Below are 27,327 nucleotides of genomic sequence, written 5' to 3' on the forward strand. Positions count from 1 at the left end.
CCCTAGGTTTTCTTCTAGCATATTTATAGTTCTGGGTCTAACGTTTAGGTCTTTAATCCATCTTGAGCTGATTTTTTGTATATGGTAAAAGACTGGGGTCCAACTTCATTCTCATGCATAGGGCAATCCAATTTTTCCAGCACCATTTATTTAAGAGTGTCCCTTCTCTAGTGTATACTGTTACTGGCTTTATCAAAGATCAGTTTACTGTAAATATGTGGCTTAATTTCTGGGTTCTTATCCTGTTCCATTGGTCTATACATCCATTTTTACACCTGTACAATGCTGTTTTGGTTATTATAGCCTTGTAATATAATTTGAAGTCAGGTAATGTGGTACCCCCAACTTTGTTCTTTTTGCTCAGGATTGCTTTGGCTATTAGAGCTCTTGTTTGATTTCATATAAATTTTAGGATTTTTTTAAATTCCGTAAAACATGACATTGGTATTTTGATAGGGGTTACATTGAATCTGCAGATTGCTTTGGGTAGTATGGTCACTTTAATATTAATTCTTCCAATCCATGACCATAGGATGTTTTTCCACTAATTTGCCATCTACAGTTTCTTTCATCAGTGTTTTGTAGTCTTCCTTGTAGAGATTTTCAACTCCTTGGTTAAATGTATTCCTAGGTACCTTATTTTTTTTTTTTTTTACAGCTATTATAAATGGGACTGTCTGCTTGACTTCTTTCTCAGCTAGATCTTTATTGGTATATAGAAATATTACTGATTTTTGTACGCTGATTTTGTATCCTGCAACTTTATTAAATTTATTTATTTAATCTAGAAGGTTTTTTGGTGGTGTCTTTAGGTTTTTCTAGATATAAGAGCATATCACTGGCAAACAGGGATATAATTTGACTTCAAAATGCCTTTTTATCTAGCAAGGGTAAAGCTCACCTCAGATAGTTTACAAGACAGGAAGCATAAAACATGTGGGCCCAAAGGGAAGGGGGAAATGTATACATTTACAACTGAAACAAATATTCCTCCTTCCTTGCAAAAGATAACAAAATAGCTACCAAACAAAATACAAAAACAAGATAAAACAAAATAATTATGAAATTCTAAATGGTTTTAGAAAAATTGTTGGAAAAGGGATGAAACAACTAAATTTTTGAAATTTAAAAATTTCAATTCGGAGAAACTGAAACATCTACACATTAAGAAATGCAAATTTCAAAACCTTAAGTTTACTTGGAAAAAAATTAATTTTTACACTTTTTTGAAAATGCAAAAAGCTCCAACATGATAAAACGCACTTAAGTCAACACTGAAACATTTTATCATATAAAATACTAGATCATAGTATACCAAAACAATTTTTCAAAGTGATACTGTTGCTCCTTAAAAATGTTCAGGCATATAAACTCTACAGCTTTCAACTACTCAACTCAAAACCACAAAGTGATCTATAGTCTGAGTTTCAATGAGTGGGGGAAAGGTAACATGAAATTCTGTAATTCATTTGTAAGACAGTGAGTTAACTTTTTTAAAATTACTAGAAAAGCCACAGCCAAGTAATAAAAATTACAGTTCTCCAAAATGGACTTAGGTAATAAGCAATACTTCAATAATGGGCTTATATCTTTAAATACTATATGAAATTCTATATATCTAATTCTATATGAAAATTTTATATGGATTATCTGATTCCTATCCCAATGCTTAAAAGTTTTAAAGAGTCCAAATAAAATTTTGTGTTTGATTATACAAAAAGGTATATACTAGAGAACTCAGAATAGGATCAAAGTAGTGTATGTGTTCATTTCTCATCCATTAATTATATGCTTCCAACATTAAATCAAGCCTTTAGATACGGTTCTTTTTGTTTTGTTTTTGAGACAGAGTCTCACTCTGCTGCCAGGCTGGAGTGCAGTGGTGCGATCTCGGCTCACTACAACCTCCACCTCCTGGGTTCAAGCAATTCTGCTTCAGCCTCCCAAGTAGCTGGGACTACAGGCACACAACACCAGGCCCAGCTCATTTTTGATTTTTAGTAGAGATAGGGTTTCCCCATGTTAGCCAGGATGGTCACCATCTCTTGACCTCATGATCCACCCGCCTCTTCCAAAGTGCTGGGATTACAGGTGTGAACCACTCTATAGGCCTAGTCCTAGATATGGTTCTTAAGATAACTATAGTAATTCTTCTGACCCTAGGAATATATTTAAATAAACAGTATCATCATTTAAAGGATAACCTGCTAAACAGTTTCTACAAAATATATTCTGGGTGATATAAAAATATATTCCTTTGCTATAAACTTCTTCATTCTGCATAAATTAGGGAAATACCAAAGCTGAAACAAGGGCAGATTTGTTTATTTCATGACATCTTGAAACTTTTAATATGCTAATATGCATCTGAAACCTCCAAGAAGGAAACAAAGTAGTAGACGGCATTCATTCATTCATTCATTCATTCACTCACTGACCCCTCTTGCTTCCCTGGAACACAGCCTGGGATACAGGAGACGTTCTAATCAGGAAGAATTTTCCCCAAGGTCCAAGTTATTAATATAAAGGCACAGATCACTTGACCTGAGGTCTTTATATCCTGAATTCCCAGGATTAAAAAATTAAACTGAAGATGTAATTTAGAAATAAGATAATTAATTATATCCCTCTACTTTTCTTTCCTTTAAATAACTTGTATATATTGTACTATTCTATACAGTAAATCAATTAGTATTCCCTTTTATACGGTATCAGAAACTTCCACATTCTCCCATTTCCCACTATCCTTAGGGACTTACTGGTTGTCTTCATTCTCAGTGCATTCTCTGGAACAGTCACGAGGGCAGAGTCCACCATGCCCTGCCTACCTCAGTGCACACTACCTACGCAGCCAATATATCAAAGATGTACTTAGCATCATTAAGATGATCTTAGGTTTCTTTACACATTACAAAGCAATCGTTTTTAGTGAACCAAAACACAGTGGTCTGAGAATGGGATGTTAATGGCAGAGCTTCTATTAGGCAATGAACTCAACTGGTCAGTGGCTCTAAATATAGCACATTAGTGTTCATGGACCAGAACAAAAGGGAGCACTCCAGGAGCTGGTGGAGGAAGGCCAGCTAGAGCAGGAATACCTGTATTTAACGAACATTTTCTAAGTTTTGGGCACAGTTGCTAAAAACGTTAGAAATGCTACCAAATTTAATTGTACTTTGAGGCATCCTTGAATCTGGGAAACACACTGAGAACTCCTACTAGCTTCTAAGCCAAAGCTAGCATTGATGTTTATCTGTCTTATGGAACTCTCCCTAAATTAATAAAAGAGATATATTTCTCATTCCAATTTTAGTATATGTACTGCCGAAGCGAGCACTAGATATATTTCTCAAAACCTCAAATACAAATACTTTAAAGACAGTAACATTCTCAAAAACACATTTTAAATACTCAGCAAAGGATCATACTTAACAATGGTGAAACATCTTGAACTTGAATTTTACGTTAAAACCTTTCCCCTCAAAAATGACTATCTGTAGAGCCCTATAAGGATATCTCCTTAAAATTTCAGATATGTTCAAGTCACAAATAGTATGTTATAAGGTAAATGTAAAGGAAGAAAATAGGCAGTAAAAATATACACTGTATGGCTCTAAAAAGCAAAAACAAACATGGAAGAAAAACAGCTAACAATCCAAACATTAAACATAAAAATCAACTTCCAAATGACTCATGTTAAATATAAAATTGGTTATTCCTTTTTTATAAATTCTGGTCAAGTTCTCTAGCGTGAAATTCTTGATTTTGAGGTTAGTAACAAGCATTCTCTTTAAGTGAATATGAAATTAGAAAACTCTAGAAAGAAAGAAGTTATTATACTTGAAATTTTAATCAGGGTAATCTTATCCAAATGAATCAAGCATTTTCTAACTACCAGTAACTATATAACTACTAGAATCTCCCAACTATTACCTAACTACCAGTAACTATATAACTTGACAGCTATGTTACAAACCCTTGAACATTCATGTTTCCGTGTCTGTCATTCATGTTGGACAATCTCAGAGATTTGTGTAATTGATATGAAAGTCACCCCTTACAAATCGTTCTCCTTGTCTTCTCAGTCTGTATTTCCAACTAGTCACAGAATATTTCCATTTGAACTTAAGGGAGCTGGGCTTCAATTTATTTAAGAAAGTCATTTTTATTTTTCAAGAGATAGGATCTTCTGTCATCCAGGCTGGAGGTGCAGTAGTACAATCATAAGTAAATACAGCCTAGAACTCCCAGGCTCAAGTGATCCTCCTACCTCATCCTCCACAGTAGCTGGGACTACACGCATGCACCCACCATACCTGGCTAATTTTCTTTTCTTTTTTTTTTTGGTAGAGACAGTCTCAGCATGTTGCCCAGGCTGGTCTTGAACTCTTGGCCTCAAGTGATCCTCCCATCTCAGCCACCTAAATTGTTGGGATTATAAGCATAAGCCACTGCTCCCAGCTATAGGCACTCATTTTTGATTATTACCCTTCTTTCAACCGTCTGTCATTCTTTCCTTCCTGGAGAGGAACCTCGTACCAATTAATTTCATTATTCTGTGCTCCTTACACCACCAACCTACCACACCTTGCTCTAGGCCTGAATCACCACTCTGTATTCTATGTTATAGCAAAATCCCCTTTCTGTCTTTATGTCATTTGGGAAGAGGTGAAGATGAAGCATTCTGGTTGGAGTCAGCTTCCACAAGAAGAAAAGGTTCATTGTGCACTGTAACTCTCTTCGTACATAGACACATACACATATCACACACATGATTATTCAGTAAGGGGGGTGGGTGGGAGTGGGGTGAGAAGAATCACAGAGAAAGAAGAGACTTACCCCATATTTCTCCAGAAGGCCAACCTTCTGAGTTAATGAAGTCAAAAAATTTCTAAGAAAAATATTGTCCAGCTGTGGCATACTGGGTTATACAACCCAGAGCCTCAACTGAAGGGCATGTAGCCCCAGCTGCTGGGAGTGATCTGCCAGCCCTTCGAGTCCTGCCGTGGCCACAGAAAACTGCCTCACCAATATCTTGCCCTTTTCCCGGCAAGTCATCCTGACCAACTGAGGGTGTACAGGCCTGGCTACACAGCCCAACCCAGGATGGTTCCAAAGGGCTATTCCAATGGGGTTGGCCAAGACTATGCTACAACTGGGCCTGCATGATAGCTCAACTTCTCCATCCCCTGAGTCTGGACCCTTTGGGCAAGCCCTAATCAACGTTCTGCATGCTAAATTGTCTGTATCTGCTTCCCAAAGCACCCACTTTCTCAGAGAAACCAGCTTGTGACTTTCATAAAGGAACTAAAAGCTCCATCAGAATAAAAAAATTTTAAAAAAGGCCAAACAACTAATCCCAAAGCAAAAACCATATGTGTAAAAAACAGAATTCTTAGTCTCTGTAAGAATCTTTCTAATAGTTATATAGTCTAAGGCTATGCCATCCACCATTTTGACAATTCATATCTACATTCTAGCAGATATGAATTTTTTGTTTGTTATATCCCAATTCCTCTGACAGACCTAGTTCTAATGAAAAGAGATGAATTCAGGGAAATGAATCATAATTTTAAAGAAATTGCTTATCTCCAACTTTAATACCTGCTGTGGACTGAACTGTCCCCCAAAAAGGTTATGTTCCTTACTCCGTTACCTGTGAACATTACCTTATTTGAAAATAGGGTCTGTGAAAATGTAATCAAGTTAAAATGAGGTCGTATTAGATTAGGAGCCACCTAAAATGGATTAGAGACTCTAATTCAATGATCTGATGTCCTTATAAGAGAGAAATTTGGACAGAGAAATGCAGGGGAGAATGCCATGTGAAGACAGATGCAGAGACTGCAGTAACGGACCTGCAAGCCAAAATACCAAGTACTGCCAATAACCACCAGAAGCTAAGAGAGGGGCATACACCAAGTTCTCCCTTAGAACCTCCAGAAGGAACTAGCCCTGCTAACACTTGGATTTTGGACTTCTGACTTCTAGAACTTTCTGTTGTTATAAGCCATCCATCAAAGTTTGTGGTACTTTGTTATAGCATCCCTAGGCAACAAACACAGCACCTCTGACTTCCTCAACTACATCTGACGAAACAGCATTTATTCCTGCGCAACTTTCATCTTAGTAAAAAGTATACAGCAGCTGGGAATGGTGGTTCATGCCTGTAATCCCAGCACTTTGGGAGGCTGAGGCAGGAGGATGGTTTGAGCCCAGGAGCTCGAGACCAGCCTGGACAACATACAGAGACTCCATCTCTACAAAAAATAAAAAATTAACCAGGCATAATGTCACATACTTGTAGTCCTAGAGACTCAGGAGGTTAAGGTGGGAGGCTCATTTGAGTCCTGAAGGTCAAGGGTGCAGTGAGCTGTGATCACACCCCCACACTCCAGCCTGGGCAACATCAAGACCCTGTCTCAAAAAATAAAGCACGTGAGAAGAAAGAAATGGCTTGGTGTCAGCATCAGAAGCATGACATATTTAAGCTCAGAGAGGGATCATCTAACCTAGTGTTGTTCAAATACTTCTCAAAAGTAGTAGAGGCCAATACTATGCTACACAGGTGAAGGGGGGACAGATGAGAACTAGAGGATGGCCAATTCCCATCTTCCCTTCACCTTGACCCCTGGCTCATGCCTTAATTACCGAGGCTCTCTATAATTATTTTATTCCTTGCTCACTTAATCAACATCTACGTACCTACTCAGCATCAAACATTGCTTTCACAACATGAAAGAGCATGAGCTAAGCCAAAGCTCCCATTTCATGGACTAAGAAATTTAGACACGCATTTAGGGTCCCACAAAGAGTCAAAACCATGGCCACCATGTATGTGCCCTACCTGCAAAGCTGGTGCCCTTTCTATCATACTATTCACTCCTCATCTAACATTGTAGCCTTTCCTTCATACATTTTTTTTTTCTTTCTATTTTTTTTTTTTGTAAAGACACAGTCTGGCTCTTGTCATCCAGGCTAGCTGGAGCACAGTGGCACAATCATGGCTCACTGTAGCCTAGAATTCCTGGGCCCAAGCAATCCTCCCACTTCAGCCTCCCACGTAGCTGGGATTATAGGCATACACCACTATACCCAGCTAAATTTTCTTTTTTTTCTTTTTTTTAAGAGATGAGATCTTGCTATGTTGCCCAGGCTGGTCTCAAACTCCTGGTTCCAAGTGATCCTCCTGCCTTGGCCTCTCAAAGTGCTGGGATTACAGATGTGAGCCACCTTTTTTCACTACATTCCCCAGTTTATCATGTCCTTCTTAAAGTTTTTAGTTTGGTCATTACCATTCACTGTCCCTACAAGCCTGGAGGTATTTTGAGAAGATGACAGGCATGAACCTCAAGACAGAAAATGGCAACCAGCTCTGACCCCACTTTAGCCAATGGCAAAATGCCAAATGCCACCTGATCCTTTTCGACACCATCTTCTGCCCACCCTGATAAGGCCCAAGCAAGTTCCACTTCCAGAGGAGTTTCAGTTTCCATGACCAGTTTCTATCACATGGCTTGGGAAAAAACTGTTAGAAACACTGCTCTTAAATGTACAAGTGTGTTCTTTGGGAAATGGAATTAAAAATATGGAGAAAAAAAGTATAATGTCGAAAGAGAAAAAATATCTGCTGATACTACACTGACATAGCTACTAACATATTAAAAAGAAGCCTATATGCTGCATGAGGATGGCTCTCCAACTGACTGCTGTCAGGTTATGTCCCACAGTCTGTTCCTCAACTCTATGAGACGATCAGGACAGAAGGCAGTGCCAAAGGATGACGACTAACATAACGAGGTGACCAACACGTAAACAAGAAAACCAAGAATAGAAACAAAGCCCTCCAGTCATGGTAGCTAAGTCCACTCAAGGAGCCTACCTGAACATTCTCAAAGGTACCCTAAAGAGCTTAGAAAAAGCAAAAGGAAGGTAAGTTACTCTTGTGGTAGTTTTACTAAGTGAAGATTACAAGATGAAAGAAAGTTTTAAGGGCCATAAGAATTACCTTCTTGCATTAACTGTGTCAAATCTTATAAATGTGTGGTTTCTTTTCTACTATCATAATTAATTCCTCAGATAGGTTATATTAGAGCTTTCTTTAAACAGGTGGCATGAAACTCACTTAAAAAGAACAATATGAGCTGGGTGCGGTGGCTCAAGCCTGTAATCCCAGCACTTTGGGAGGCCGAGGCGGGTGGATCACGAGGTCGAGAGATCGAGACCATCCTGGTCAACTTGGTGAAACCCTGTCTCTACTAAAAATACAAAAAATTAGCTGGGCATGGTGACATGTGCCTGTAATCCCACCTACTCAGGAGGCTGAGGCAGGAGAATTGCCTGAACCCAGGAGGCGGAGGTTGCGGTGAGCCGAGATCACGCCATTGCACTCCAGCCTGGGTAACAAGAGCGAAACTCCGTCTCAAAAAAAAAAAAAAAAAAAAAAAAAAGAACAATATGGGCCAGGTGCAGTGGCTCATGCCTGTCATCTCAGCACTTTAGGAGGCCGAGGCAGGCGAATCACAAGGTCAAAAGTTTGAGACCAGCCTGACAAAGATGGTGAAACCCCGTTTCTACTAAAAATACAAAAATTAGCTGTGTGTGGTGGTGTGGGCTTATAATCCCAGCTACTCAGGAGGCTGAGGCAGGAGAATTGCTTAAACCCGGGAGGCGGAGTTGCAGTGAGCAGAGATTGCACCACTGCACTCCGGCCTGGATGACAGAACAAGACAAGACTCTGTTAAAAAAAAAAAAAAAAAAAAAAAAAAAACAGAAAAAAAAAGAACAGGCCAGGTGCAGTGGCTCACGCCTGTAATCCCAGCAGTCTGGGAGGCAGAGGTGGTGGATCATGAGGTCAGGAGTGCAAGACCAGCCTGACCAATGCAGTGAAACTCCATCTCTACTAAAAATACAAAAAATTAGCTGGGCGTGGTGGTGCATGCCCTATAATCCCAGCTACTCAGGAGGCTGAGGCAGGAGAATCGCTTGAACCTGGGAGGCAGAGGTTGCAGTGAGCCGAGATTGCACCATTGCACTCCAGTCTGGGCAACAAGAGCAAAACCCTGTCTAAAAAAAAAAAAAGAACACTATGTCTGGGCATGGTGGGGTGGCTCACACCTGTAATCCCAACACTTTGAGAGGCCAAGGCAGGCTGATCACCTGAGGTTAGGAGTTTGAGACCAGCCTGGCGAACATGGCAAAATCCTGTCTCTACTAAAAACACAAAAACCAGCCAGGGGTGGTAGCAAACACCTGTAGTCCCAGTAACTCGGGGGACTGAGACACAAGAATTTCTTGAACCCAGGAGGCAGAAGCTACAGTGAGCTAAAACCATGCCACTGCACTCCAGCCTGGGTGACAGAACAAGACTCTGTCTCAAAAAAAAAAAAAAAAAAAAAAAAAAGAACAAGAACAATACAGGCAAAGATTCCAACCCTACAGACCATCTCAGGACTAGCTCACTTCTACAAATACCAATTCCACATGTTACATATTAATTCGACCTAGTTTCTGATACTATCCTTTTACTCAAGTTCCAAAGAAATTTTAGCGAAGCTCACTTGCACGCAAACCACGCCTCTCACCACCCTCTCCTCACCTAGTCCACACCCTCTCTGGCTCCTCTGCTGGCTCTTCCCCTTCTTCCCAGCTTTCCAGGTGCAGTCCTTGGACTTTTCTATTTCCATTCACTTCCTCCATCAGTGCCTCCAAGGGCAAAATAACGCCAGTCACATATGTAACTAAAATTTTCTAGGCCAAGTGCAGTGGCTCATTCCTGTAATTCCAGCACTCGGGGAGGCCAAGGCAGGTGGACTGCATGAGACCAGGAGTTGGAGCTCAGCCTGGGCAACATAGTGAGACCCAGTCTCTACAAAAAAAGTAAATCAGCTGGATGCAGCAGCGCACCTATAGTCCCAGCTACTCAGGAGGCTGAAGTGGAAGGACTACTTAAGCCTGGGAGATCAAGGCTGCAATAAGCTGTGAATGCACCACTGCACTCCAGCTTAGGTGACAGAGTGATACCCTAGCTCAAAAATAAGTAACTTTTCCAGTAGCCATATTAAAAAAGAAACAGGTGAAATTAACTTTAATAATATGTTTGATTTAACCCAATATACCCCAAATAATACCATTCCAAATATAATGAAGGTAAAAGATTATTAATGATTTATTTTACATTTTAATTTTTCACATTAAGTCTTTGACATGTGACATGTCTTTGACAGAGCACATCTCAATTCAGATTAGCCACATGCAAAGTTCAAAAGCCACATGTGGCTTGTGGCTGCCTTATTTAACAGCAAAATCGTGGCTTACCTCTTCTAGTCCCATGACTATAAATACCACCTATGCAGAGACTGCTCCACATTTTCTTCCCTCTACCCTGCTTCTTCCTCCTTAATTCCAGAATTGAATTCTAATGCTACCAAGCTACTAGACAATGAGGTTTCCAACTGGCAACTCAAATTTAAAATATGTCTAAGGCAAAACAACACAACCCTGAATTCTCACCACCATTACCCTTGCCATGACCTTCCCTGTGTCAGTCAAGGGCAACTCCACGCCACTATGGCTCCTCCTCTCACATCCCACATCCAGTCCATCGGCAAACCCTCCTAGGTCTACCTTCTTCATGGATGCAGAACCAGAATCTTTCACTTGCTCTCCCCTACCCTCGAAATGCCTTGCTCCTCAGCTATCTCCCCGTCTTCCTCTCTTACTCTTCAGGTCTCTGCTCAAGGGTCAACGGAGCCTTTCCCTGTCCACCACATACAATGCAATGCCCCATCTTCCACTCTGTTTTTCCCCTTAGCACTAGTTTTCACTTCACATGTGCATCTACTTGCTTATTTGTATTATCGGTCTTTCTACCCACCCCCACCAGGACAGGACAGTGTGCAGCCACTGTGAGGGTGCCCTGCTCAGATCACCCTTCAAGAGAAGCTGCTACAGGAAGTCAAGCTGAGAGCCTCAAGTTGCTGCATGTTCAGAGCCACAACAGCACTGACACCAAGTCATGCTTCCATCAGGCTGCCCCCAACTAATGGTTTAATTGGAAAGGGATAACCAACTTGGGTCTTTCTGCTGATGCAAGATGCACAGCTTCAGCATGGGAATTCCCTATCAGCTTGGTCAAGACTTTCTCAGAACTGTACAGTGATCTAAGGCTGTTCCTACCCACCCTTCTTCTCTTCTCCCCTTTCACAGGAATCAGACCGAGCAGAAGTCAAAAGGCTTTTCCCATATACTACTCCTGCCTCCTCTCTCTTTACCCTTTTCCCCCCAATGAACTTCCTGCATGTCTAATCCTTCTTGGCATCTGTACCTAGCTCACTCGAGACAGTCAACAAACATTTTGAGAATGAATAAATCTCTAGGTAGAGTAGGGCAGTGGAAAGAACATGAACTTTAGGTTGTAAGGATGGAAGTCTGGGCTCCTGCTTTGCCGTGTATCACCTGTGAGCACAGGCAAGTTTTTGGGGGTCTGAGTTGTAGCTTCCTCATTTGTAAAGGACAATCAACCCATCCCATCTCTCTCAGAGTTGTTATGAGGCTTAAATGAAATGGTTTACCTAAGGTTCCAAACACAGTGCCCAAACAGATTAGAACTGTTAACCAGTGTTAGCTCACTCTGCCCCTACCCATTTTCTGTAGCTACTTCTAAGAATCCTTAGCCCTTTTACCTCACCAAGAATTCTGACCATGTTTTAAGTTCTTTACTTAAAACGTGGTGCTTTCTTTAAGCACCAAATAATACTAGTGAATTCCTTATTCAACTGAACCTGACGGATGAATAAACTTTATTTTCATTCCTGACCACCTATGATGAGCTTTAAGGTTTTACTTCATTTTAGAAGGTGAAATCTCACAGATAGCTATCTTAACACTGAAACTTAGGTTGTTTCACTAAAGCTTCAAGTTAAGCATACTTTTTCAAAAGCAAAAAAAAAAAAAAAAACAAATTCTAAAACTACAGTTCAGTACCAGCTTCTTAAGGCTAAGTTTTTTAGAGCCTCTATTTTCTTAACGTCTGTAGCATTCCTGATCCATTACGAAGTTTTTCAAGAAAATACACATTGACTCTGTGTGGATTTCAAATAGTGTTTTTGTTTTTGTTTTTTTTAACAGCTCAACCATAATATGCAATGTTGTTTATATACACATTCTAAAAAGTCCCTAAGTGGATAAACTATTGATGGTAGTCACTCACAGGGAATGGGGTTAGGAGGTGAGAGGATGAGGGGTTCTTACTATGAATTTTTATAAAGTCTTTATAGGACTGGTTACATAATTTGTGACACCCGGTGCAGAATGCTAATGTGGGTTCTGAGTTCAAAAATAATTAAGAATATCAAGGCTACAACAGCAGATGATTGAACCAAGCAAGGGCCCTGTGGGACTATACAGTTACAGGCTTATAAAGCCAAACCTTTGCCTTTATAAACTTTATGAGCCTAATATTCTATGTGCAGTATTAAAAATCTGTGCTTCCTTAATTGCATGAAATTATATCACAGGACTACATCAGAATACAAAACACCCAGCCTTAATTAAAGTATTAAAACTAATGTAGCAACCAAGAAAATTTTTAACGTGATAAATCATTATTCAGAGTAGTTCGAAAGTCACTCATTTTTTTAAGGCTGCAGAGAATAAGGCGGTTACTCATGAAAGTTCACTAAGACATATGTACAAAAATGTTTACTATAGCACTGTGTTATACATAATAAAAACCTGGAAACTCTTCCTATCGACTAGTTAAGTAAAATCTGGCACCTTCACAAGAGGCACATTTAAAAAAGAACATGGTAAAGCAAATGTGTACCTAAAGCAGAACTGTGTACTAGTTCATTTTCACACTGGTGATAAAGACATATCCAAGACTGGGTAATTTAGAGAAGAAAGAGGTTTAATTGACTTACAGTTCCACAAGGCTGGGGAGGCCTCACAATCATGGCAGAAGGCAAGGAGGAGCAAAGTCACAGCTTACATGGATGGTGGCAGTCAAAAGAGGAGAGCTTATGTAGGTAAACTCCCCTTCATAAAACCATCAAATCTCGTGAGACTTACTCACTACCACAAGAACAGATGGGACAGACCTGCCCCCATGATGCAATTACCTCCCACCGGGTCCCTCCCACAACATGTGAGAATTCAAAATGGGAATTGGTTGGGGATAGAGCCAGACCATATCAATCTGTATGTCTGACACAGAAAGCATTCCAAGATACAAAGTTCAGTGTTTGTCTAAATAATGACATAGATACACTCTTTACCATGATTCCATTTTTTTTTTTAAATGTACAGATATCATTTTTTCCTATGATATCTAAGAAATTTATCTGTGGTCTTCAAGGGAAGGTGAGTACAGGGTGGGAAGGGAGATGAAGAAAGAGACTTCAAGAAATGTGGTACATATACAGCATGGAATACTACGCAGCCACAAAAAAGGATGAGTTATTGTCCTTTGCAGGGATGTGGATGAAGGTGGAGACCATCATTTTCAGCAAACTGACACCAGAACAGAAAATGGCAACACCACATATTCTCACTCATAACTGAGTGTTGAACAATGAGAACACATGGACACAGAAAGGGGAATATCACATACCGAGGCCTGTCAGGTGGGGTGGGGGGCTAGGGGAGGGATAGCATTAAGAGAAATACCTAATGTAGACGACAGGGTGATGATAGATGCAGCAAACCACCATGGCACATGTATGTCTATGCAACAAACCTGCAAGTTCTGCACCTGTACCCCAGAACTTAAAGTATAATTAAAAAAAATCGGCTTGACTCCAGGCATAGTTGTTCATGCCTGTAATCCCAGCATTTTGGGGAGGCAGAGGCAGGAGCATCTGCCTCTTACGAGCTTAGGAGTTCCAGAACAGCCTGGGTAATGTGATAAAATTGCATCTCTACAAAAAATTTAAAAATTAGCTGGGCGTGGTGGCACAAAACTCTAGTCCCAGTTACTCGGGAGGCTGAGGTGGGAAGATCAATTGAAAGCCTGGAAGGTCAAGGCTACAGTGAGCAATAACTGTGCCACTACACTCCAGCCTAGGCAACAGAATGAGACCCTGTCTCAAAAAAAAAAAGAAAGAAAAAAACGCTTTACAATAGCTACTTATATTCCAAACAATGTTTTGGCAAATCATACAAAATATACTTTAACAAATTTAATTTAAACTTTAAAGTATATAAAAACAGGCCAGGCACAGTGGCTCACACCTGTAATCCTAACACTTTGGGAGGTAAAGGGGGCACTGCCAGAGCTAAAGAGTTCTAGACCAGCCTGGGTGACATGACAAAATTCCTTCCCTATTGAAAATACAAAAAAGTAAAAAAGTATTCGGGCATGGTGATGCACGTCTACAGTCCTAGGTATTCAGGAGGCTGAGGCACGAGAATCGCTTGAACCCAGGAGGCAGAGGTTGCAGTGAGCCAAGCTTGTGCCACTAGACTCCAGCCTGGGCGATAAAGCAAGACTGCCTTAAAAAAAAAAAAGTATATAAAAACAAGAAACTCCTTCAGACAGCTACTGGCAAAAGATTAACAAAAATACAATCGGGACTCAATTATCTACTGAGAATAAAAGCAGCGGCAAGGAAAACAACCAAAGAAATAATTTAAAATATGTCTACTCTATTTCAACTTTCTCTCCATTAAAATATTCAGGGAAAATGCTAGCAAGAAGCAACATACTGATCAGACATCTAAGAAAATAAAGGGCTTGGCTGGGCATGTTTGCTTATACCCATAGTCCCAGTACTTTGAGAGGCCAAGGTGGGAGGATTGTTTGAGGCCAGGAGTTTGAGATCAGCCTGGACAACATGGAAAAACCCTGTCTCTACCAAAAAAAATAACAAAAATTAGCCAGCAGTTGGTGGCATGAGCCTGCAGTCCCAGCTTCTCAGAAGGCTGAGGCAGGAGGATCACTTGAGCACAGGAGGTCCTGGCTGCAGTGAGCTGTAATCGTGCCACTGCACTCCAGCCTGGGTGACAGAGTGAGACCCTGTCTCCAAAAAAAAAAAAAAGAAAATCCTTTTTAATTACAAAAAAAATTTAAGTAAAAAAAAGAAAGGGCTTGAAAAAAATCTCCAAGCTGGGCAAACAATTTTGAAATAATTGTAACTGGTTTTCCTTATCTTCTCCCTATTCAACCAGGGGCAACACTGCGGAAGAGACAGAGAGATATGGAGAAAGCCTAGAAACAGGGAAGCGCTTGGGAAAGACGTCAGGAACAGAATTTCAACAGTCATTCCAAATACCAAGCATGGGATTTCTACTGCTTAATGTAGACTAGTAGCAAGATGTAAGATTAAAGTGAAAACATTCATTTTCCTGAAAACAACATACTGTATAGTGTAAAATTTGATCATCTCTATTCTACTCATATATATATATGTATATGCATATATATATATGTGTATATATATATATATGCATATATATATATACACACACACACACACATACATACTTTTGGAGGCAGGGTCTCACTCAGTCACCCAGGCTAGAGCACAGTGGTGCAAGCATGACTCATTGCAGCCTCAATCTCCTAAGCTCAAGAGATTCTCCTGCCTCAGCCTCCTAAGCAGCTGGGACTACAGACATGTGTCACCACATCCTGGCTAATGTTTAAAAATTTTTTGTAGAAACAGGAATCACCATTTGCCCAGGCACACCTCAAATTCCTGGGCTCAAGCGATCCTCCCACCTCGGCTTTCCAAAGTGCTGGAATTACAGGCGTAAGCCAGTGTGCCTAGCCAATTTTCCAGACTTTCTTAAACCATATGCAAAAAACCTGCTCATCTACAGACAGCTTTGCCTGTCTTCAGAACAATTTAGGACCACCGTCATGAATCTGTTTATGCAAAAGCCCTCTCCAACTTACTCGCAAAACTAATGAAAGCACGTAGATACAAGTGAAAATGAGATGAGTGGCTAGGCGCGGTGGCTCACACCTATAATCCCAGCACTTTGGGAGGCCAAGGCAGGCAGATCATGAGGTAAGCAGTTTAAGACCAGCCTGGCAAACATGGTGAAACCCCGTCTCTACTAAAAAATACAAAAATTAGCCAGGCATGGTGGTGCACGTCCGCATCCCAGCTACTGGGGAGGTGGAGGCAGGAGAATCACTTGAACTCACAGTAGGGCTGCAGTGAGCTGATATCACACCACTGCACTCCAGGCTGGGCAACAGAGCAGGACTCTGTCAAAAAAAAAAAAAAGAAAAGAAAAGAAAAGAAAAAGAAAGAAAAGAAACAGAAAAAGAAAGAAAATGAAATGACTTTTTTCTTTACACACACACCAGAAATAAATATGTGGACACCTTCAAAATAAACTAGCATATACAATCAACCAAGTTACCCAACCACTAGTGTTCTCTCCACCTGTTCAACTTAATAGCTAAAAAGCTGCCACTTACTGACCACTTACTGTACGCTGGGCCCTGTTCTGAGTCATGTGGATATACAATGTTCTCATACAAAGTCATTCCAACTCTATCCCCCTTCTCCTGAAATCACAGACTATATATTCTGAGCTAATTCAGTCAAACATTTAACAAATGAGTACTATTTGTAAAAGAGTATATCGCACACTAGAGGAAATTAGCAATGATTAAGATTTTCCTCTATCTCTCTCAAGGAGCTTATAATCCAGGAAAGCCCTCCATAGATATAAACTAAAAGGTTATAAGAAAAAAACAAGTGAGTGGAGACATCAGGCTAGCACTGTGCGGGAGAAAAATAATGCAGAGTTAATTCTGAAAATCAGGTTACAGAAGTAAAAGTAGCAGCACTTAAGACAAGTCTCCAAGATTCTGAAAGTGAGAAAAAGGTGGAAAGGATATTTCAGAGTAGTCTGCCAATAACGGAAGTGGCCAGAGGTCTTGGGTTGCAATATAAGGTGACAAGAAGAGACACAGGCTGGGAGAGGTGGCTCATGCTTGTAATCTCCGCACTTTGGGAGGCCAAGCTGGACAGATTGCTGGTGAGCCCAGGAGTTTGAGGCCAGTCTAGGCAACACAGCAAAACTCCACCTCTACAAAAAATACAAACATTAGCCAGGCATGGTGGTACATGCCTGTCCACTTAGTCCTAGCTACTTAGGAGGCCAAGGCAGGAGGAGGAAGGGAGGTGGAAGTTCCAGTGAGCTGAGACAACACCACTGCACTCCCGCCTGAGTGACAGAGCAAGACCCTGCCTCAAAAAAACAGAAACAAAAACAAAAAAGAAGAGATCCAGTAAAAGATCAGGGTAAAAGTAAGAACTAGGCCAGACAGCAAAGACCTTAGAGTGATTTCCTAACTCTTCAACACGAAATCTCAACCAGGAGAGGAGGGTGGTAGCACTTCCGAGGTAAAAACCTTCAGAGGAGAAAGCCCGTGATCTTACCAACAAAACTGTCACATCCCTCAGGTGTGATGGAACAGGGATATGACAGCTGGGAACCTCCGATGTATATTTGGGAGAGGGGGCATGATAGGATTTGATTTGCATATTAAATAATCCTGGCAACAGAACAGAGAAGGACGAGAGACCAGAAAAGAGAGGCCAGTTGAAGGACTACAGCAACTATTTTCATAAGGAGTAACAGCTTCAGAGAGGGGAGGGGCAGAGGATACAGGAAAGAAAAGAGGAAAAGACTGATGGAAAAGACTGATGGAGGCAAACCTGGTAAAACTCTGGTCAACAAAGGAAGTCTCTAAGGGCTTCCAGGCTGGGTAGTGAGCAGGACAAAGATGCTATAAAGCAAAACATCTTATTACCTTATATGTAGGCAGGGATGTGCAATATACAAAGTATAGCCACTTTAAATGTACTACAAAGCAAAAAGAGTAATTGTTCTCAGTTCACAAACACGGACTGACTTCCAAGAGAGATTTAACAAACTTGTCCACAGACAAGAAGCAAACCTGAGTCTTTCAAATCCAGTTCTATCATTCTTTTAAGAAGCCCCCTCAAAAACAATTGCTTGTGATGCATAGAATAAATCCCCAAAACAGAAAACTCTTAAAAAAAAAGCATGTAATCTCTTGGGAATTAAATTATACTTCAAATATAAGGAATATTTTTAAACTTGTGCTCTGGTTCCCTCTACGCAAAAAAAAAGAAGGGTCAATGATTTAGTCAGCAATGCAGGTGCTGCATCTATTTCATTAGACCCTAAAAGTTTAGATACAGATGGGAAAGATGACAGCTTTTACTTTGTATAAAATACCACTTACTATGTGATTATGTGAAAGGCCAAAAATAACTGTAAAGAAATATTCTAAATAGTAACTATATACAACATAGTAAAACTGCATTTCTAATGTTGTGGTTGGCACTGATGTTTATTAAAAAATACTTCATCTGGGTCTTGTGTGGTGGCTCACACTTGTAAACCCAGCACTTTGGGAGGCTGAGGTGGGAGGATTGCTTGAGCCCAGGAGTTCAAGATCAGCCTGGGCAACACAGGGAGACCCATTTCTACAAAAAAAAAAAAAAGCCAAACAAACAAAAAAACGAATTGTTTTAAGTAGCTGGGCGTGGTGGTGCGTGCCTGTCGTCCCAGCTACTTAGGAGGCTGAGGTGGGAGGATCACTTGAGCCTGGGAGGTAGCTGTGATAGCACCACTGTACTCTAGCCTGGGTGACAGAGCAAGACCCTGTCTTTAAAAAAGAAAAAAAAAAATATTTGGAGACTTAAAGCCAGGGTCAGAAAAAAACAAACAAATATACTTTATAACATTAACATATTCTAGAAGATGGGTTACAGACTTTGACTTTATTTAACCAACATTTAAGCACTTTATGTTTAAACACCTGAGCAAGGTATCGGGATAAAATGATGACAAAGACACCACAGTCAGAGTTTACTATGAACAATTTACAATACAATATGATATAATGATGAAGGAAAAATAGAGAACTATGATTGCAGAAAGGAATAATTCATTTTTAAAAGACTTCCAAAGTACTCCAAAGGGAAGAGAATATTTGATATGAACTTTTAAGAACTGGAGGGAATGGGACTCAGACAAGACATTCCAATCAGAGAAAAGAATATAAGCAAAAAAGGTCTGAAATAGCTTGGGATGTTCAGAGAATCAAGAGCAGTCTTGTTTAGCTGGACAGTGTGGAAAGGGGACAAAGAAGACAAGATAAAGTACAGAGATGACTGGGGGCCAGACTGCAAGGGGCCTGCATTGTGATGCTGGTATCTCTGAATTCTAAGCTCCAAACCACAGGCAGTCTTAGAAGCTTGCTGAGCCAGAAGCTGGTAAGATCTGTGTTCAGGAAAGAGGACTCTGGCAGCCAGGCAAAGGATGGATAAAAAGGGGTGGGGAGGAGCCTGAAGACAAAGCTAAAAGCTTTAAGCCAAGCAAGCAATCTGAGGTTTTAACAATTACACTAGTCGAGTATTTTAAAAAGGTTTGAGTGTTGACGGCATTATTGCACGTCTTCCCTCACGTGATCATCCCAAACACTGTGAAGCAGGTGTCATCATTCTTCCCATTTTACAGATAAGGAAACTAGCTAACAAGCCATTAACTGTCAAGTCAAATGCTACCAAAACAAGGACAAAGCCCAGGCTCAGTACTTACCCACACAATGAAAAATAAAGAACAATTAATTTCTTTTGAAGATTGCTACCATACAATAAAGCACAGAGTGAGCTAGCTACATGACCCTGTATTACCACTGGCAGTGTTAAAAATTCATCTATCTTCTTAAATGTTTGCAACTTGTGTAACAAGCTAATTATCCTTAAAATAGTTAAATTCGACTTACGTTACCGTCATGTCAAAGACCTATACTTTTTCTCCACAGCAAACCAAAAAGCACCTGCACTTTGAATTCTACTTCCTATGGAACTAAGTAAGAATATTCTCCCCTCCCTTCAGTGTTTAAAACTGGCATTTCACTCATGTAATGGGCTTACATAAAAACCATTATCCCCAAAATGGAAGCAGTAAACTACTTTTTGAATTATTAAAAATTCATTATTTAGCAAGTACAGCAATTGGATCTGAGTCATAAGATGTATTAATTGAAAGGAGCTTCTATAGGTATGCAAAGGCACAATCTCGGAAATAGGTTCTGTCATAAGGAAACGACAGAGAGACTCTGAGACCTATTCAAGAATGGTTCAATCCAAAATAACTGATGGAAGAATATACGACCTTGAAAATGCAGAATGATAGATTCCACTCCCCCGCTCCCCCTTTAAATTCGAAGTCCATGAAATGGTCAAAGTGTTCTGGAATGGGTCTTTTTTGCACAGGAGGAATCTATCTTGGGGATTCCCGTACAGTTTTACCCACAGCATCGCCTATTATCAAAACGGCGTGGCCCTGCCCCCTCACGATCTTTCTAACACTGTTTTAAAAACGAGACCCAGAAATGTAAAACCCCTTCTTAGGAACTTGGGCAATAAGTCAAAGTATCCAACTCAGGTAATTATCAGCAAAAACTACATTTACATAAATTTTTCCAAGAATCGCATGCCTCCTCTCCAATGAACCTTCCTATGTTTTTAACCGGGTTAAGTGTTTATGGCTTGCCTACAGAGGACAAAAACAGAAAGGTGGCAAAAAAGAAATCAAAACAGTTCTGCATGATTTAGGGGTCTGTACCAAGAGCTCGGCAGGTCCTGCTATCTGCGTACAAGATGCAAACTGAATTCTAGGACAACACGAAGCATTTCCAACAAGACACACACTGGTTTCTCCAGCGGGAAGAAGCAGGGAGCTCTAGAAATGCCTGCTGGAGACGCGTATTCTTGGAAAGGAGCAGGAAGAGGCTCCGCAGCATCTCGGGGCGCCCCTTGCGCCGGGGTCTGCCCGGCGGCGCGCGGGTGACTGTGGGCCTGTCACTCCTGGCTCCAGCTGTAACCTTCGCCAAACCTTGCGCCACACCGGCCCCGCCCTCCAGGCCCGCCCCTCGCGCCGCGCTCCGCGCCATAGGCCGGCGCGCCCGTCACTCAGCCGGCCTCCCGGCCCCGCCCGCCTGCGGCCCTCCTCCCCCGCCCCGCGGTTTTCCCTTCCCCGGGCCCCAAAAGGACAATGCTGGAGGGGAAGGGAACGGAGGGGACGCGAGAGAGCGGCCCAGCCTGCCGGCCTGACCCCGCTGCCGGGGACGTCGAGCGCCTCCCGCCGGTCGAACCCTTCCTCCCGCGCCCGCTTTCGGGGCTCCGCGCCCCAGCCTCACGTCTAAGCACCACCGCCTCACCTCCCCCAAAAGAGCCTCCCCGGCGCGGCGACACCTGCCCCAGGCAGGAGGCTGCTGACGGCAACCCATTGTGCGGACTCATCGTCCGCTGCCCACCCGCGCGCACGAGCGGCAAACTGGGATCCCGGCGTCCTGGGGTCCGGGCGGGGGTCCCAGGGCCCACAGCTCACCCGCACGCCCGGGCACCACCAGTGTCTGAGGCGGCCCGGGCTTCCTCGTCTGGTCCCGGAGCCCCAGGCGGCGGTCCGGTCTCCCTCAGTCTGGCCCCGGAGCCCCCGGCGGCGGCCCGGCCTCCCTGAGGCTGGTCCCGGAGCCCCACGGCGGCCAGCGGCCGGCCTGCCCGGGCCCGCGCCCACCCGGCCGAGGGGCCGCCCCGCGCCCTCCCTCCCCGCCGCCTGCCCGCGGTACCTGCCGAGGCTGCCGGGCGGCGCGGCGGCCGGCGGGGGCGCCTCTCCTCTGGCTCCGAGGGGCTGCGGGCGGCTGCCGAGCGCCGGGCGGCCCTGGCCTGCGCCTTACGTAAAGCGGCGGCGGCGGCCCCAGCGCCACTCGGCGGAGGGCGGGAGGCGGCGCGCCGGGAGCCGCTCCGCTCCGTTACCCGGCAACTGGCCTCAGCGCCCCGCCAACCAGGGGCGCGCTCCATATCCTTCCGCCCGGGTGCCGGGATTACATCAGCGCCGGCCGGGCCCCGCCCCTGCCCCTCCCTCCGGCTGGGCCGCGGGCGCGCGCGGGAGGTGGGCCACAGGCTGAGGGCGCCGGGGGACAGGCCGGTGCCGGGGCCGGGGGGCGGGGGTCTAGGGCCCGGGGCGCGCAGTGCAGACAGGCGGGGGCGGCGGAAGCCGCTGCGAGGTGAGAGGGCGGGCAGGAAGCCGGAGCCCACCCGTGTGCTGGGCATCGGAGAACAGACGCCCCCCGCGGAGGGGCACGTGGAACTGCCCTCGGCAGAAGCCCCCGACCTCCGCCGCCGCGCCCCGCCCCCGGCCCGCGCCGGGGTAGTGGGGCTCGGCGCGCACGGCCCCGCCCGCGGCGCGGTGCAGCCCCCGCCTTCCCGGGCACGCGCGCCACCTGTCCGCGCCCCCTCCTCGCCGCGTCCTGGGATGGCTGGAGTAGGCGGTTTAAAATAAAGACTTTAATGTTTTGTTGTTGTTGTTAAGGAACCCAGAAGACAAGCTAAAGAAATGTGACATGGCTCTTTTTTTTATTAAGCAGGCAAAAATAAATTCTAGAAGATTCGAAAGTGGAAACCAAAAATGTGTTTAACCTTTTAATCAAAGTCTCTTCACACCCACCCACCTTCCCTAAATGTGACTCCTAGGCCTGTTCTAAAAAAGCAAATAAGTTTCACGGATCTGGAAAAGGAAGGGAGATTACTTAGAGGAAGCAGGTCCGGTAGGAGGAGTGACTTACCTGGGGTCATTTGTTCATTTATGGAGCACCCATTAGGTGCCAGGCACTATACTTTTCTGTTCAGAACCTGTAGAAGAATTTCCTACCTCACAGGCTTGTGGGAGAACCAGACGCTGAAACTGGAAAGAGGTCATCTGCTGAGTTGGCTGGATGCTCCATGCAGGAGGGGCTGGAAGGACAAACTGAAGAAGTGTCACTTACATACTATCTGCAGAGTGTTTTTCTGCAAACATGTCATTTGTTCTTTACAAGAAGCGTGGGACAAAGCTTTACCATCCCCATTTAACTGGTAAGGAAGCTGAGGCTCAGAGAAAGTGGTTTCACCCAAGTCTGGCTGCTACAGAGTGGGCAGGGCCTTGAGACGGAGTTTCGCTCTTGTTACCCACGCTGCAGTGCAATGGCGCGATCTCGGCTCACCGCAACCTCCGCCTCCTGGGTTCAGGCAATTCTCCTGCCTCAGCCTCCCGAGTAGCTGGGATTACAGGCACGCACCGCCATGCCCAGCTAATTTTTTGTATTCTTAGTAGAGACGGGGTTTCACCATGTTGACCAGGATGGTCTCGATCTCTTGACCTCGTGATCCACCCCCCTCGGCCTCCCAAAGTGCTGGGATTACAGGCGTGAGCCACCGCGCCCGGCCCCGGGCAGGGCCTTCTGACCCGACTACACCACCTCTTGCAGGAGACACGTTGTGCACCCAGGCTCCTGGCTCTGACGTACAGGCTCATTTCCCTTACACTGCTGTCTCCCTTCACCAGTTTGCTACTGATTTTATTTTCAGCATTCTCTCAGGTGATTGTATCTCATCATAAATCACAATGCGTTGGTTCAATCAGTATCTTCTGAGTGCTTGTTGTGGGCCTGGCTCAGTGCCAGGAACGGACACTCCTTGTGCTCTTGGAATTCCAACTCTAAAAACAGGGAAGAGAATGGAAAGGGTATGGGAAATCCAGGGCCATCTAGGAGTAAAGGAGGGGAGGCTAACAGAGCTTCAGAGCCTAATTCACAGGGGCCCGCAGCGTCCGGAATTTCTCAGACCAAAGTCTTCGGGATTTGCAAAGCACGGTCAGCTTTTGATTTCTGCTACATTTGTGACACATCTGTCATCTACATCATATTTCACAAAAGAGTATTAACAGTAAACTTTTTTTTTGAAAAGTGGTAACAGTATAGTTTTTATACTGGTTCTACCGTGAACTACTAGAACCCGAAGCCTTCTTAGAAGAAGAGGTGTTGCCGGGCGCGGTGGCTCAAGCCTGTAATCCCAGCACTTTGGGAGGCCGAGGCGGGTGGATCACAAGATCGAGACCATCCTGGTCAACATGGAGAAACCCCGTCTCTACTAAAAATACAAAAAATTAGCTGGGCATGGCGGCGCGTGCCTGTTATCCCAGCTACTCAGGAGGCTGAGGCAGGAGAATTGCCTGAACCCAGGAGGCGGAGGTTGCGGTGAGCCGAGATCGCGCCATTGCACTCCAGCCTGGGTAACAAGAGCGAAACTCCACCTCAAAAAAAAAAAAAAAAAAAAAAAAGAAGAAGAGGTGTTTAAATGAAGTGGGAATTATCTAGGATTAATAGGATTTGGAGCTGGCGGGGAAGGATGACAAATTAGGGAAAGAAAGAGTCTTGTTTACTTTGTTTACTTAACAAAATCGCCCCCTGTCCTCCAAATTCTTTTGATAAAAGTCCTAGAAGTCTCGGCTGACTCCAGCCTTGGGGCCTTTGCATCTGCCGATTTCTTTGAGGAACTCCCTCCCCAGAACTCCACGTGCCTGCTGCCTTCTTGTTAAAGGCCCAGCTGCAATGTCACCTGCCCGGAGACATCTTCTGGATGCCAGTGTGGAGTAGCCAACCTTCCCAGTCGTGTTACCACTGCTCTGTTTTGTTTCTTTATTCACAGCTCTGATCAGTCGCTGAGATTATCTTGTTTGTATGTTTGTGTCCTCATTCTTCTCAGCCTCCTCACTCAAGACCTGTGTCTCACAAGAGCAGGCATCTTGCCTATGGTGTTTATTTTCGTATGCCCAGAGCCCAGCACGAGGCCTGCTGGGTTGTAGGGAAGGACTGAACGATCATCTGTGATGTTGTCAGAGTGGACGTCAGGGGGAAAACAATCCCACTTTCCCTTAAGCAATCAGGAACAGGGCTCTTCTGCATGAGCCCCTCACCCCCTGCAGTGTGCCATGCTCCCCACGACCTTCCTTAAAGCTCTCGGGTAGAGATCAGCCAGCTTAAACTCAGGAGAACTGTAGCTTTCTCCCTCTTGTGGGCTAAGATCCCTAGGGAATACAAAGGAGGCCAGAGGACTCCTGTGTTAAGGCAGAGTTGGTGTGGCGGCAGTGGACTCCCCCTTCAGCATTTTCTAAGGAGAACCCATCGTGGTCTCCTGTGTAAGTCTGAGATCATTCATTTTATTTCTCCAGTCTCAGGAACACCTGCCATGGCTTTTTAACCCCTACAACCGGGTGAGGCAATGCCGGAGGAAGCTGACGACCCTGAGTGCCCTCTGACTTTGATGTTTGATGCCAGCAAGGATTCTGGTGGCTGCCGTGTGGGGCAGTGATTGTGTAAAGTGCATGCTTAGTGCACAGCAGGAATGAGGCTCGGTCCGGGACACTTGGTGATGTCATGCAGTACTCGACCTGTTGGCAGGCAGGGACCAGGCCCCTTTGACTCTGTGATCTTGGGTGTATAAATCTCCGTCTCTGGGCCTCAGTTTCGCCATCTGCACAAGGTACTTGGGCAGGAAGATTTCAAAAGTCTCCTCTGTTCTGTGCGTGCATGTGTGTGTGTGTGAGAGAGAGAGATTTAGAAACAAAATTTCAATGAAGCTACACTTTGATAAAAGATGTACAAACCCTCACCTGTCACCTGACACGAACAATGCCAGCTCCTGTTTACTGACCCCCAGGTGCATGCCAAGTGCCTTACTCCCATTGTCCTTAACTCCCACAATACCAGGCAGGGGCGAGACAATCCCCAGTTTGCAGTCAGAGAAGCCAGATCTTCTCTGGAGACATTACATGGCTTGCCCAGGCCACCTGCTAGTAAGAGGCGGTGCCAGGATTTCATTCCACCCCTGTGCTTGCTGCTGGGCCACACAGTATCATTAACACCCATCATGAGATGACTTTTAAATGAGTGAGACCAAGATAAAACCATGACCAGATAAGCTCCCCATTGCCTCCCCATGGGACCAAGACCCCTCACTTGGGATGCTCACTGGGCATCACAGCTCAGATGCTGTCAGTCAAGGTGGCCCATGTCATGGCCTTCTCTCTGAATCCCCCCGGGCCGGCACCCACATCTGGACGGCCTCTCTTCTCAGTGGCTCTTCATTCCTCTTAGGGGGAGTAAACACCATTCCAGACCCAAAGAGTTGACTTCAAGCCTCTGGCACAGCCTCATGGTGTGTGACCTTGAGCAATTCCCTGACCTTCCGAGGGCTTCGGCTTCCTAGTGCATTAAAGGACAGAGAGATAACTGCTTGCCGGTCCATTGCAGGGCAGACCAGGTCACAGTTGTGGTTGTCTCCTGCAGACTCTACGATGCCATTCGATGTCAAGCCTTGTCGTTGTTCCAAACTTGTTCCTCACTTCTATCTGTCCACCCAAGCCATGGGTGAAGTCAACAGTGACATCAGCAACCTTCCGTCCCAGAAGTAGGGTAGCACAGTGATTAAGCACACTGGCTGGGCCACTGGGTGGAACCCAGGATCTACCACGCCTTAGCTCACTGATGTGGGTCAATTCCTTAGCCTCTCAGTTTCCTCATCTGTAAAGTGGGCATAGTAATAACAGTGTCTGCCTCACGCTGAGGGTACTTGGCACACAGTTAACACTCAATAAACACCAGCACCTGTGACCATCCCTCCTTGAACCCCCCACCCCCACCCCGCCGCACTTAGCTCTGACTGCCTCATCTCCAGATCCCGTCTTCCTCTGTCCTTTTCATTTCTTCCTTTCTTATCCCTCCTTTCTTATCACTCTGCATATTACTAGGGCAGTTTCTCCCACTCCAGCAGCCATTAAGTAGCATGAAAATGGAAGGACACCTAATCTTTGTCCCCAACCCTTTCTCCAAGGCCCAGAACTGCCTCCTGGGCTTGTCCGCCTTGCTGGTGGGACCCACCCCAGCCCCCCGCATGTTCATGGCTGACTCACTGCCTTCCGGCACAGGCGCCCTTTCCCTCATCGCTTTGTTTCACAACACCACCCTCTCCCTGGCTGCCTGAGCCAGAGTCCTCGTGCACTGACCTGGTGACTTTGTTTCAGAAACAGCCTTGCAGTCAAACGCTGAGCTCAGACAGACCGAGGTGTGAGTCCAGCAGAGCCACGTGGCGTGTTAAAACGTTGAACAAGTTATTTCCTCTCTCCGAGCTGGCTCGAGTGTCTCTAAAACGGACACAACGGGAGCACACTCCAGCAGTGAATGCTCATTAGTTGATCTATCTGCCAGTAGATGAAGCCCCTTCCTATGTTTGGTGAATCCCCGTCCCTTGTGGGATTCACCCAAGCAAAGAAGGCTTCCCTCCACTGAGCCTGAAGGCCAGACCCGGACCAGACCTCCCTCCCGGCCTCTGACTTACTGCCATCGTTATAACCACACAACCCGTTCACGAGGCTTCCTCTGCATTGCCCAGGTGGACCCTGCATCTGGACAATTAGCATGTGAAGGAGTTGGGAATGATGATTTATTTA

At 44.4% G+C, this 27,327-nt stretch overlaps 1 protein-coding gene across 4 annotated transcripts in view; it reads right to left on the reverse strand.

The window, feature by feature from the left end:
* The window catches only part of KIAA0232 (KIAA0232 ortholog), a 91,381-nt gene extending 69,616 nt beyond the window's left edge, over positions 1 to 21,765 (reverse strand). For 2 of the 4 annotated variants that reach the window (XM_039468234.2, XM_074395864.1), the window contains exon 1: positions 21,632 to 21,764. The gene's annotated coding sequence lies outside the window, so the exon portion shown is untranslated. Of the gene's footprint in view, positions 1 to 21,393; positions 21,414 to 21,631 lie in introns of those variants that run through there. The other 2 variants (XM_074395862.1, XM_074395863.1) reach the window with 2 other exon arrangements.
* Positions 21,766 to 27,327: the final 5,562 nt, after the last annotated feature.

The sequence above is a fragment of the Saimiri boliviensis genome, chromosome 3, assembly GCF_048565385.1.
Source record: "Saimiri boliviensis isolate mSaiBol1 chromosome 3, mSaiBol1.pri, whole genome shotgun sequence".
NCBI classification, from domain to species: Eukaryota; Metazoa; Chordata; class Mammalia; order Primates; family Cebidae; genus Saimiri; species Saimiri boliviensis.